Below are 14,023 nucleotides of genomic sequence, written 5' to 3'. Positions count from 1 at the left end.
GAGCCTCCCTTTATTTAGACGACTGGCTGTTGAGAGCCTCCACGAGTCGTCGCTGTCTGGAGAGTCTCAACTGGACTTTGGACTTGATCAAAGAACTGGGTCTATTAGTCAACTTAGAAAAGTCCCAGCTCATTCCCTCCCAATCCATAGTTTACCTGGGAATGGAGATTCGGAGTCAGGATTTTCGGGCTTTTCCATCGGCCCCAAGGATAAGCCAAGCCCTAGAATGCATCCTGAGCATGCTGAAGAGGAACAGTTGCTCGGTGAGACAGTGGATGAGTCTAACAGGGACCCTGTCATCGTTAGCCCTGTTCGTCGAGTTAGGGAGACTCCACCTCCGCCCTCTCCAATTCCATCTAGCAGCTCATTGGGACAAGGAATTGACGCTCGAAGCAGTCTCTATTCCTGTCACCAAAGAGATGAAGACCACTCTCTTGTGGTGGAAGACCAACCTCCTTCTCAAGGAGGGCCTATCGTTAGCAATTCAGACCCCCAATCTTCATCTCTTCTCGGATGCATCAGACTCGGGCTGGGGCGCGACCTTGAACGGACAGGAATGCTCGGGAACATGGAACAGGGAACAGGAAACGCTCCACATCAACTGCAAGGAGCTGCTGGCAGTTCATATGGCCCTAATGAACTTCAAGTCCCTCCTGCTAGGCAAGGTGGTGGAGGTGAACTCCGACAACACCACAGCCTTGGCTTACATCTCCAAGCAGGGAGGGACCCATTCGAGGAACCTGTACGAGATAGCAAGGGACCTCCTCATTTGGTCAAGAAGTCTAAACCTCACTCTAGTCACGAGGTTCATTCAGGGCAACATGAACGTCTCAGCAGATCGCCTAAGCAGAAAAGATCAAGTCATCCCCACGGAATGGACCCTTCACAAGAGCGTGTGCAACAGACTTTGGACCTTGTGGGGTCAGCCTACGATAGATCTGTTTGCCACCTCCATGACCAAGAGGCTTCCTTTGTACTGTTCCCCAGTTCCAGACCCAGCAGCAGTTCATGTGGATGCTTTTCTGCTGAATTGGTCCCATCTCGACCTTTACGCATTCCCACCGTTCAAGATCATCAACAGAGTCATTCAGAAGTTCGTCTCGCACGAAGGGACACGGCTGACGCTGGTTGCTCCCCTTTGGCCTGCAAGAGAATGGTTCACAGAGGTACTACAATGGCTGGTCGACGTTCCCAGGACTCTCCCTCTAAGAGTGGACCTTCTACGTCAACCTCACGTAGACAAGGTACACCCAAACCTCCACGCTCTTCGTCTGACTGCCTTCAAACTGTCGAAAGATTCGCTAGAGCTAGAGGCTTTTCGAAGGAGGCAGCCAGAGCGATTGCCAGAGCAAGGAGGGTATCCACTCGTAGAGTCTACCAATCCAAGTGGGAAGTCTTCCGAAGCTGGTGTAGAGCCAATGCAGTTTCCTCTACCAATACCTCTGTAACCCAAATAGCTGACTTCCTATTACATCTAAGGAATGAGAGATCCCTTTCGGCTCCTACGATTAAAGGGTACAGAAGTATGTTGGCTTCAGTTCTCCGTCACAGAGGTTTGGACCTTTCTTCCAACAAGGACCTTCAAGACATCCTTAAATCTTTCGAGACTTCTAAAGAACGTCGTTTATCCACTCCAGGCTGGAATCTAGACGTAGTCTTAAGGTTCCTTATGTCTCCTAGGTTCGAACCTCTCCAGTCAGCTTCCTTCAAGGACCTTACCCTCAAGACTCTTTTCCTCGTCTGCCTTGCAACAGCTAAAAGAGTTAGTGAGGTTCACGCCTTCAGCAAGAACATTGGGTTCACATCCGAATCTGCAACATGTTCTTTACAGCTCGGATTTTTAGCTAAGAATGAACTTCCTTCACGTCCTTGGCCTAGATCGTTTGAAATTCCTAGCCTTTCCAACATGGTGGGTAACGAGCTAGAAAGAGTTCTTTGCCCTGTCAGAGCTCTGAAATATTATCTTAATAGGTCAAAACCTATACGAGGACAGTCAGAAGCCTTATGGTGTGCAATCAAGAAACCTTCGATGCCCATGTCCAAAAACGGAGTTTCGTATTATATAAGGCTTCTGATTAGAGAAGCCCATTCTCACATGAAGGATGAAGACCTTGCTTTGCTGAAGGTAAGGACCCACGAAGTGAGAGCCGTAGCCACTTCGATGGCCTTTAATAAGAACCGTTCTCTGCAGAGCATTATGGATGCAACTTATTGGAGGAGCAAGTCAGTGTTTGCATCATTTTATCTTAAAGATGTCCAGTCTCTTTACGAGAACTGCTACACCCTGGGACCATTCGTAGCAGCGAGTGCAGTAGTAGGTGAGGGCTCAGCCACTACATTCCCTTAATCCCATAACCTTTTTTAACCTTTCTCTTGAATGCTTTTATTGTTGTTTTTTTGGGTTGTTACGGTAGGCTAAGAAGCCTTCCGCATCCTTTTTTGATTTGGCGGGTGGTCAATTCATTCTTGAGAAGCGCCTGGGTTAGAGGTTGTGTAGAGGTCCTTTAGTATGGGTTGCAGCCCTGTATACTTTAGCACCTTAGAGTTGATTCAGCCTCCTAAGAGGAACGCTGCGCTCAGTAAGGAAGACGAACTTATTAAAGGCAGAGTAACGGTTCAAGTCGACTTCCTTACCAGGTACTTATTATTTCATTGTTATTCTGAATAACTGATTATATGAAATACGGGATACTTAGCTATCCTTTAGTCATGTACACTGGTTTTCACCCACCCCCCTGGGTGTGAATCAGCTACATGATTATCGGGTAAGTTTAATATTGAAAAATGTTATTTTCATTAGTAAAATAAATTTTTGAATATACTTACCCGATAATCATGATTTAATTGACCCACCCTTCCTCCCCATAGAGAACCAGTGGACCGAGGAAAAATTGAGGTGGTGTCAACAAGAAGTACTGCAGTACCTGGCCACAGGTGGCACTGGTGAGTACACCCCCTTCTAGTATAGTGATAGCTGGCGTATCCCTCCCGTAGAATTCTGTCGGGCAACGGAGTTGACAGCTACATGATTATCGGGTAAGTATATTCAAAAATTTATTTTACTAATGAAAATAACATTTTTCATTAGTAAAATAAATTTTTGAATATACTTACCCGGTGATCATAAATTAAAGGACCCTCCCTTCCTCCCCAATAGAGACCCAGTGGGCAGAGGAGAAAATTGGTTCTGTGTTGACATGGAGTACTTGAGTACCTGCTCGACAGATGGCGCTGTTGATGTACACCCCCACCTGTATAGCGATAGCTGGCGTATTTTGTTCTTAGGTTTTTCTGTCGGGCAGCAGAGCTGACAGCTATATGATCACCGGGTAAGTATATTCAAAAATTTATTTTTCTAATGAAAATAACATGTTGTGTCTTCTAAGGATATTGGCTATCAAAAAGTTATTAGCTATATTCAAGGTGCTAAAGATTAAAAGCCAATGGATCAGGTTTTCTGCCAATTTGAAGAAGCCCAGAAAGAGAAAGATCGGACCATGAGAGTTGCAGTCAGCATTTGAGTAATCCCCAGGAATGGCCGTAGAAGCATTCCCTGATTTTCCGCATACGACGGAAGATTATCCGGCCTAATGAAAAGCAGATTGAGTGGGACTGGTCAAGCATCAAGAAAAGGAACATCCACAGCAACCATCAACATAAGAAATCTGTACAGTACAGGAGTTGGTCGAGTTGGATAAAGCTGTACTGAAAATGTACTTCTGATGAAGTGAGAAGTATTGCTGGTAAGTTGTTGATTGAATTTTTGGGGGTACCAGAACATATAGTTGAATGAGACTGGAGAACTAATGATAGAAATTGTTTTCCTTACTCATTTTGATCTTCCTATACTGTACATTACTATGGCTTGCCTTACTTTGCTTTTATCTTTCTGTTTGTGTATCCTTTTGGTTGCAGGGAGCTTTGTCTGGAGAGAGAGAGAGAGAGAGAGAGAGAGAGAGAGAGAGAGAGAGAGAGAGAGAGAGAGAGAGAGAGAGAGAGAGAGAGAGAGAGAGAGTGATCCTAACATACTCCTTATTGTCTAGATTGGCACAAGTGGTTCAGATATCTGGACAGTCATGCTAACTCCCAAACAATGATACCTTTGGTCAAGTTTTGAACTTTACATCATGTTAGGAAATAAAGTAATGGAAAAATGTATTTAAATGTTTAGATTGATTAGAAAATGGTAAAAGAAGTCAGACTATCAAACAATTTATGACATCAACTACGATATGGGTAGTGCCATAGCCTCTGTACCATGGTCTTCCACTGTGTTGGGTTAGTTCTCGTGCTTAAGGGTACACTGTGGCTCACTATTATATGTTTCCTTATTTCATTTCCTCGCTGGACTATTTTCCCTGTTGGAGCCCTTTGGCCTATGTCATTCTTCTCTTCCAATTAGGTTTGTAGGTTAGCCAGTAATAATGATAGAGTGTGGGTGATTGAATCATATTAAGTGGAAAGTCTTGGAATCAATTCATGACTCATGTGAGGTCCAGCTGTTTATATCTCTCTCTCTCTCTCTCTCTCTCTCTCTCTCTCTCTCTCTCTCTCTCTCTCGGTAGTATCAACATTGCGGGATATATTTAGGGAAATAATCAGTGAACTCTACTCTACAGTACTTTGCATGTAGTACTTCATTGGGTTTTCATTCCTCATACAATGTACTTATTCCAGATTGAATACTAATGGAGAAGGAAGTTGATAAATTGGACATTCGCATGGAGAAAGCTCAAAGGGAATAGATGGAAAGTTGAGATGTTTAGTGGACCTGTCTTCCCACAGGAGAGGATTTCGGCACCGCAGGTACTGAAGGGGTTGCCCGAGCCATGATAGCCTGATGAAGAAGGGAGTCCTGGGTCGCCTTCCTCCACTTCTCCGTCACTGTCTCTACTTCCTCCAGCTGAAACAAAGTCGGAGACTTGATGGAGGAATTTTTCAGGACGAGAGAATCTTTCCTCGGGTCAGGTGAGTTTATCCATTCTAAGCCACGCTGACAATCTATAAGACAAGACTTTAAACCAAGATATTTGATGGTATAAGTAATAGTACTATAATGAAATTCAAACGTATTACATATGATTTTCTATTATTATTATTATTATTATTATTATTACTTGCTAAGCTACAACCCTAGCTGGAAAAGCAAGATGCTATAAGCCCAGCAGCTCCAACAGGAAAAATAGCCCAGTGAAGAAAGGAAACAGGGAAAAATAAAATATTTTAAGAAGAGTAACATTAAAATAAATTTTTCAATATTAATCTTACCCGATGATCATGTAGCTGTCAACTCCGTTGCCCGACAGAAATCTACGGTCGGGATACGCCAGCGATCGCTATACAGGTGGGGGTGTACACAACAGCGCCATCTGTGAGTAGGTACTCAAGTACTTCTTGTCAACAAGAACTCAATTTTTCCTCTGTCGTGCCGCCGGCAAGACCTACTTGGATACGCTGTTGATTCTGGAGTTATTGTTCACGCTTTGGTGATGTATTCACTCTAGAATTTAGCCTTCGCTATTCAGGAAGCTTTATCATTAGCTTAGCAAGCTTTTGGAATTAATTTGGATTAATTGTTAACGAACTTGGCTAGATTTTGGAATCCCCCCTTGACTACTTCTTCAATTCAAGATGTCTGACCAGTCTCAAGTCCCTAAGTACAGGCAGTGTAGCGTTAGGACTTGTGCTAGGCGTCTTCCGAAGGCCTCTATAGATCCTCACACCGTTTGTTCCAATTGTAGGGGTAAATCCTGTCAATTGGAAGATCGATGTGGGGAATGCGCTGGGCTTTCGGAATTCGATTTTAACGAATTCCTTAAAAATACACGTAGGTTAGAGAAGGAGAGAATCAGGAGGAGTTCTTCTCGCTCTGTGGATTTTTCCTCTCCCCATGCCCCTCAACCTTTTCCTTCCCCTGTAGTGGTGACTCCCGAACCTGCTACTAGTGCTCAGCCATCCATGGCGGATATGTTGCGTGCCATTCAGGCTCTCGGTGACAGAGTGGAGTCTTTGGCTCAAGACCGTAATCAGCTTTTGGCAGATGTCAAAGAGCTGAAAGCGAAAAGTGCAGTGGGAAGTGTTATCAGTGCTAGTGATGTGAAAAGTGTCAGTGTCAGTGTTGCGCATGAGGGTACATCTGTGCGTGCCAGTCGTTCTCCCAGTCCGGGACCTCTTGCAAGCTCCCAAGCCCAAGGGAGAAGCAATGTCGAAGGACCAAAGGGTTCGGCAGGCCTTGATCGGCGCACGGATGTATCCTCAGTGGTTGCGGACGTATCTGTCAAAGATCGTCCCATCCACAAACAGACGAATGAGCCCTTACATTCCTCGTCTGTGGAAGAAGTTTCCAGGAGGAAACGATGGACCAAGGTCTCACGACCGCTCAAACGTAAGGTCCCTTCCGAGCGAGTCCAACGGCCCAGGTGTAGCCACTGGGTCAGTTCGGACTCGCCGCAGTCTTCCGATGACTGCACATCTCCCAAGAGAGGTAGAGTGGTTCCACAACAGGCTACTGCTCCGTCTGTTGCTGCTCCAACCACGGTAGACCCTAAGTGGTCCATGCTGCAGACTATGCAGTCTCAGCTTGCTGCATTCATGCACGAGTATCATGCTGAGAGGGTTGACACTGCGCCTGTTAACCTACAACCCCCCGAGGTTGTGCGCTCAGCAGATACTGCGGCTGCCTGCTCCCACACTCCACCTGTGAGAGCTCCACCACCGATGCGCAGTCCACTCTGCCAGACGCATGTTCTTGCCGCACCATCCGTTGACATGCGTGAGCTACCGCATCAGCAGTGGGAAGGTGCTGTAGAGCTGCCGGGTTCTGACTCTATGCGGCATGCTCCGCAACCCATGCGGCATGCTCTGCATACCATACAGCATGCTCCGCATACCATACAGCATGCTCCGCATACCATACAGCATGCTCCGCAACCCACCGCAACCCCTCCCACGCACCAGTACTCTGCGTTTGTTGTTGCCAGCTCGCAGACTGACCAGCAGCGGCATGAGGTTGGATCCGCAGCAGCTACGCATGCACCCGTACTGCCGGATTCAGCCGTTCAGCTTTCTGCTCTGCCTTTGCCACTTCCTACTCAGCTTTCGGACGATGGAGTATCAGATGACGAAGCTGCACATTTGGATGAACCGCACTCCGACTTTGAAGGGCCCAAGTCTACGCCTCCCTCCTTAGACTTTCGTAAAGTCCTTGCCTTGTTCAGGGACTTGTATCCTGAGCAGTTTGTGTCTGCAACCCCTCGCTCTCCTCCCTCCGAGTTTGCTCTGGGCATGCAGTCTGCTGCTCCTGCCTTCACCAAGCTTGTTCTCGCACGATCTTCTAAGAGAGCTTTGAGGGTTATGGGAGAGTGGTTGCATTCCAAGAAGCAACTGGGAAAGACTACCTTCATCTTTCCTCCTACCAAACTTGCTTCTAAGTCGAGCGTCTGGTATGCCACGGGAGAGGAACCCGGCTTGGGAGTTCCTGCCTCTGCCCAGGGCGACTTCTCAAGTCTGGTTGACTCTCCCCGCAGGTTGGCTATGAGACGATCGAAGATCTGCTGGTCCTTTTCCGACATGGATCATCTGTTGAAGGGAGTCTTTCGTGCCTTCGAGATCTTCAACTTCCTCGATTGGTGTTTGGGAGCCTTAAGCAGGAAGACTTCCCCTTCGGATAAGGACTCTGCCATGCTGATCATGTCTTGCATGGACAAAGCCATTCGGGATGGGTCTGGTGAACTTGCGGCTTCTTACGTTTCGGGTGTGCTTAAGAAGAGAGAACATCTTTGCTCCTTCTTATCGGCTGGTATCACTCCTTGCCAGAAGTCAGAGTTGTTGTTTGCTCCTCTCTCCAAGTTTCTGTTTCCAGAGGAGCTGGTCAAAGGGATGGCTGCCTCCCTTATCCAGAAGGATACCCATGATCTTATGGCATCTTCTGCACGTAAGGCTAAAACCTTACCTTCCGTGCCTAGACCCCTCCGCCCTACAGCAGTAGACACACCTGCTACTAGGTTCATCCCGCCCTTTCGTGTCAGAACCTCCAGCAGAGGAGGTACTCGTGCCGACAGTCACCGTGGCAAATCCAAGAAGGGTTCCAAGTCCGCAAAAGGCAAGTTCTGACTTCCTTCCTCTCCAGACAGCAGTGGGAGCCAGGCTCAAGACCTTCTGGCAAGCTTGGGAGAGCAGAGGTGCAGACGCTCAGTCTGTGAAGTGGCTAAGGGAGGGATACAGAATTCCGTTCTGCCGCAGTCCCCCTCTTGCTACATCTCCCATCAACCTCTCTCCCAACTACAAGGAGAAGGACAAGAGGCTAGCGTTGCATCAAGAGGTGTCGCTCTTGCTACAAAAGGAAGCGGTGGTCATAGTCCGGGATCATCAATCCCCGGGCTTCTACAACCGTCTCTTCCTGGTAGCGAAGAAGACAGGAGGTTGGAGACCGGTGCTGGACGTCAGTGCTCTCAACGCTTTTGTCACCAAGCAGACGTTCACGATGGAGACGACGAAGTCGTTCCTAGCAGCGGTCAGGAAGGAGGACTGGATGGTCTCGTTAGACCTGAAAGACGCGTACTTTCACGTCCCCATCCATCCAGACTCCCAACCTTTCCTAAGGTTCGTCTTTGGAAAGGTTGTGTACCAGTTCCAAGCCCTGTGCTTTGGCCTAAGCACGGCACCTCTTGTGTTTACCAGACTGATGAGGAATATTGCCAAATTCCTTCACTTGGCAGACATCAGAGCCTCCCTCTATTTGGACGACTGGCTTTTAAGAGCTCCTACAAGTCGTCGCTGTCTGGAGAATCTCAGATGGACTATGGATCTGACAGAGGAATTGGGCCTCCTGGTCAATACAGAGAAGTCCCAGCTCGTCCCATCCCAGACCATTGTCTATCTAGGTATGGAGATTCAGAGTCGAGCTTTTCGGGCTTTTCCGGCGGCCCCAAGGATCAAACAAGCCCTAGAATTCATCCAGAGCATGCTGAGAAGGAACCGATGTTCGGTCAGGCAGTGGATGAGTCTAATAGGGACATTATCATCGCTGGCCCAGTTCATCGAGTTAGGGAGACTCCACCTCCGCCCCCTTCAGTATCATCTAGCTGCTCACTGGAGAAAGGACATGACGCTAGAGGCGGTCTCAGTGCCTGTTTCCGAAGAGATGAGGTCTATGCTAACGTGGTGGAAGAACAACATTCTTCTCAAGGAAGGTCTGCCATTAGCTGTTCAGACCCCCGACCACCGTCTCTTCTCGGACGCATCGGACACGGGCTGGGGTGCGACACTGGACGGACAGGAATGCTCGGGCACATGGAATCAGGAGCAAAGGACACTTCACATCAATTGCAAGGAGTTGTTGGCAGTTCATCTGGCCTTGATAAACTTCAAGTCCCTCCAGCTAAACAAGGTGGTGGAGGTGAACTCCGACAACACCACAGCCTTGGCCTACATCTCCAAGCAAGGAGGGACTCATTCGAGGAAGTTGTTCGAGATCGCAAGGGACCTCCTCATTTGGTCAAAAGATCGAAGGCTTTCGCTGGTAACGAGATTCATTCAGGGCGATATGAATGTCATGGCAGATCGCCTCAGCCGGAAGGGTCAGATCATCCCCACAGAGTGGACCCTTCACAAGAATGTTTGCAGCAGACTATGGGCCCTGTGGGGTCAGCCCACCATAGATCTATTCGCTACCTCGATGACCAAGAGGCTCCCGATGTACTGTTCTCCGATTCCAGACCCAGCAGCAGTTCACGTGGATGCCTTTCTGCTGGATTGGTCCCATCTCGACCTGTATGCGTTCCCGCCGTTCAAGATTGTCAACAGGGTACTTCAGAAGTTCGCCTCGCACGAAGGGACACGGTTGACGTTGGTTGCTCCCCTCTGGCCCGCGAGAGAATGGTTCACCGAGGTACTGCAATGGCTAGTGGACGTTCCCAGGACTCTTCCTCTAAGAGTGGACCTTCTGCGTCAACCTCACGTCAAGAAGGTACACATAAACCTCCACGCTCTTCGTCTGACTGCCTTCAGACTATCGAAAGACTCTCAAGAGCTAGAGGCTTTTCGAAGGAGGCAGCCAGAGCGATTGCCAGAGCAAGGAGGACATCCACTCTCAGAGTCTATCAGTCTAAATGGGAAGTCTTCCGAAGCTGGTGCAAGGCGAATGCAGTTTCCTCAACCAGTACCACTGTAACCCAGATTGCTGACTTCCTGTTACATCTAAGGAACGTAAGATCCCTTTCAGCTCCTACAATCAAGGGTTACAGGAGTATGTTGGCAGCGGTGTTCCGCCACAGAGGCTTGGATCTTTCCACCAACAAAGATCTACAGGACCTCCTTAGGTCTTTTGAGACCTCAAAGGAACGTCGGTTGTCCACTCCAGGCTGGAACCTAGACGTGGTTTTAAGGTTCCTAATGTCATCTAGATTTGAACCGCTCCAATCAGCCTCTTTTAAGGACCTCACATTAAAAACTTTTCCTCGTTTGCCTAGCAACAGCTAAAAGAGTCAGTGAGATCCACGCCTTCAGCAGGAACATAGGTTTTACATCTGAAACGGCTACATGTTCCTTGCAGCTCGGTTTTTTGGCTAAAAACGAGCTTCCTTCCCGTCCTTGGCCTAAGTCGTTCGAGATCCCAAGCCTGTCCAACTTGGTGGGGAACGAACTAGAGAGAGTACTTTGCCCAGTAAGAGCCCTCAAGTACTATTTAAGACGGTCAAAGCCATTACGAGGACAGTCAGAAGCCTTATGGTGTTCTATCAAGAAGCCTTCTCTACCGATGTCTAAGAACGCAGTTTCTTACTACATCAGGCTTCTGATTAGAGAAGCTCATTCTCATCTGAAGGAAGAAGATCTTGCTTTGCTGAAGGTAAGGACACATGAAGTTAGAGCTGTTGCTACTTCAGTGGCCTTCAAACAGAACCGTTCTCTGCAGAGTGTTATGGATGCAACCTATTGGAGAAGCAAGTCAGTGTTCGCATCATTCTATCTCAAAGATATCCAGTCTCTTTACGAGAACTGCTACACCCTGGGACCATTCGTAGCAGCGAGTGCAGTAGTAGGGGAGGGCTCAGCCACTACATTCCCATAATCCCATAACCTTTTTAATCTTTCTCTTGAATACTTTTTATTGTTGTTTTATTGGGTTGTACGGAAGGCTAAGAAGCCTTCCGCATCCTGGTTGATTTGGCGGGTGGTCAAATTCTTTCTTGAGAAGCGCCTAGGTTAGAGGTTGTGATGAGGTCCTTTAGTATGGGTTGCAGCCCTTTATACTTCAGCACCTAGGAGTCGTTCAGCATCCTAAGAGGACCGCTAGGCTCAGTAAGGAAGACGTACTTAAAAAAGGCAGAGTAATAGTTCAAGTCGACTTCCTTACCAGGTACTTATTTATTTTATGTTTGTTATTTTGAATAACTGCTAAAATGAAATACGGGATACTTAGCTTCTTTGTTAACATGTATGCTGGTCTCCACCCACCACCCTGGGTGTGAATCAGCTACATGATCATCGGGTAAGATTAATATTGAAAAATGTTATTTTCATTAGTAAAATAAATTTTTGAATATACTTACCCGATGATCATGAATTTAAGGACCCTCCCTTCCTCCCCATAGAGAACCAGTGGACCGAGGAGAAAATTGAGTTCTTGTTGACAAGAAGTACTTGAGTACCTACTCACAGATGGCGCTGTTGTGTACACCCCCACCTGTATAGCGATCGCTGGCGTATCCCGACCGTAGATTTCTGTCGGGCAACGGAGTTGACAGCTACATGATCATCGGGTAAGTATATTCAAAAATTTATTTTACTAATGAAAATAACATATCTCCTATATAAACTATATAAACTTTAACAAAACAGGTGGAAAAGAAACTAGATAGAACAGTGTGCCCGAGTGTACCCTCAAACAAGAGAACTCTAACCCAAGACAGTAGAAGACCATGGCACAGAGACTATGGCACTACCAAAGACTAGTGAACAATGGTTTGATTTTGGAGTGTCCTTCTCCTAGAAGAGCTGCTGACCATAGCTAAAGAATCTCTTCTATCCTTAGAAAGGGGAAAGTGGCCACTGAACAATTACAGTCCATTAACCCCTTGGGTGAAGAAGAATTGTTTAGTAATCTCTGTGTTGTCAGGTGTTTGAGGACAGAGGAGAATATGTAAAGAATATACCAGACTATTCTGTGTTTTTGTAGGCAAATGGAAAATTAACCGTAACCAGAGAGAAGGATCCAATATAGTACTGTGTGGCCAGTCAAAAAAGGCCATAACTCTCAAGTGGTAGTATCTCAACGGGTGGCTGGTGCCCTGGCCAATTGACATAAGTCTCATTTCATAGTTCATATATGACTGATCTATTTTAATGTTTTTAATATTCTCACTATATTTTATTTATTATATATCATTTATAGTGTATTCAATACTTCTCTGTTTCCTTTTCTCACAGGGCTGCTTTCCCTTGTGGAGCCCTTGGGCTTGTAGTAATCTGCTTTATTTTATTAGGGTTGTAACTTGACTAGTAATGATGATAATGATATAGGTGCTGTAATGATAGTAAATATTGAAGCTACTGAACATGAATGAAAAGAATTTGAGCAATAATTTTCCATTTAATAACATCTCAACTCCTTATCTTGAGAGAGAGAGAGAGAGAGAGAGAGAGAGAGAGAGAGAGAGATCCCAAGCACTTTTCGTGTTACTTTCTTTGTCGTTGATTATTATAATAAACATCAAAAGAGTTTTGTGATTGTTTGATTTTTCTCTTACAGGAAATTAATTGTTGCCACATCAGCATCACAAACGCTTACAGTAGACATCTTCCTTGATGCTACATGGAAAGAAATATTTATCCTGAGGCTCTGAGACCTGGATTCCATCTCCACCTCATCTAATTAGTTCTTAGTTTTGTCTGAGTGAAAATGGAAACCTATTTGACTAAAGTCTTAACTTTAGTCAATCAACAGTGTCAGACCAGTCGAGATTATTGATATTCTCCAAATTTAGATTTTCTTTAAGGTTTCTTTTATATAGGGTGATCTTATTTATATAATTAAGGAAATTTTAATACATTTACTTAACTACTGACTTTGGAAATAATGTCTGTTTGGATATTTTTTCCATAGGTTACACAGCTTCTGAATTCCAGTGGGTCTTTAACCAAAGGTGTCATATTGGCTTCCCCTGGAAGGCTTCAGTTCTCTGATGATGAAGCAAGACTCATGATTTTCTGAAGAGAAGTCTGATGAAGGAAAGAAAACTGTAGCATTGTATCATTAATATGAAAGATGTGATATTCATTAACCATATAATGAAGTTACCAGATCAAGTTTGGAGAGCTCTTATAGAATTTATGAAAATCAATTGGTAAATACTAAGACCCTTACAACCTGAGACGTTGATGTATCGAGTCAATTTCTTTTGGTAGGATATACCTCTAAGTAGCACAAAATGGGTTCTATTGAATGAAAAAAGGGATTTTGACGTAGGAAAAATCTATTTCTGGGCGAAGGACCTGTGCCGCCCAGTGAATAAGCTCCATTTAGCACTTATTCTTAGGTAATTTACTGCTAAATATACCAGAGAAAAAATGTAAAGGAGTGCTAGGTTAACTAGCTCGCTCACCTATTGGTGTCGGTATAAAATTGGGCGTATAATCCAGAGGTCCCGCACTATTTAGATTCATCCACGACAGAAACCCCAAAGAGGAGAGCCGTTCAACCTCACTCGGTACTACTAACAATGCATCCGCTCAGAACCCAACTCCTTAGCACCCAAAGTTTGGGGACTCCAAGGGAGAGGAGCTGGGAGGGTTCACTGGGCGGCACAGGTCCTTCGCCCAGAAATAGATTTTTCCTACGTCAAAATCCCTTTTCTGGGCTCGAACCTGTGCCGCCCAGTGAATCTATACAAGAGAAAATGTCACCAAACTTGCAAAATAAAGGAAAAAACATAAGCGTAAGGGAAATACAGGATGCTTTTAATCAGAGATGAGTACCAAAAAACAATTATAAGGGTATCTTAAATATGAACATAAATCCAATAAG

The 14,023-nt window shown here is 45.8% G+C and overlaps 1 long non-coding RNA gene across 1 annotated transcript; it reads left to right on the top strand.

Annotated features, from left to right (window-relative positions):
- The first annotated feature begins 3,376 nt into the window (after positions 1-3,376).
- LOC137636330 (uncharacterized) lies at positions 3,377-13,416 on the top strand. The gene is made up of 3 exons (XR_011043067.1): positions 3,377-3,743; positions 4,678-4,968; positions 12,749-13,416. It is a non-coding gene; the product is annotated as an uncharacterized lncRNA (long non-coding RNA).
- The last annotated feature ends 607 nt before the right edge of the window (positions 13,417-14,023 follow it).

This window comes from Palaemon carinicauda, unplaced genomic scaffold (genome assembly GCF_036898095.1).
Source record: "Palaemon carinicauda isolate YSFRI2023 unplaced genomic scaffold, ASM3689809v2 scaffold272, whole genome shotgun sequence".
Classification (NCBI taxonomy): domain Eukaryota; kingdom Metazoa; phylum Arthropoda; class Malacostraca; order Decapoda; family Palaemonidae; genus Palaemon; species Palaemon carinicauda.
Note: the sequence above shows the minus strand (reverse complement) of the source record. Positions and strands in the feature narration are given on the sequence as shown.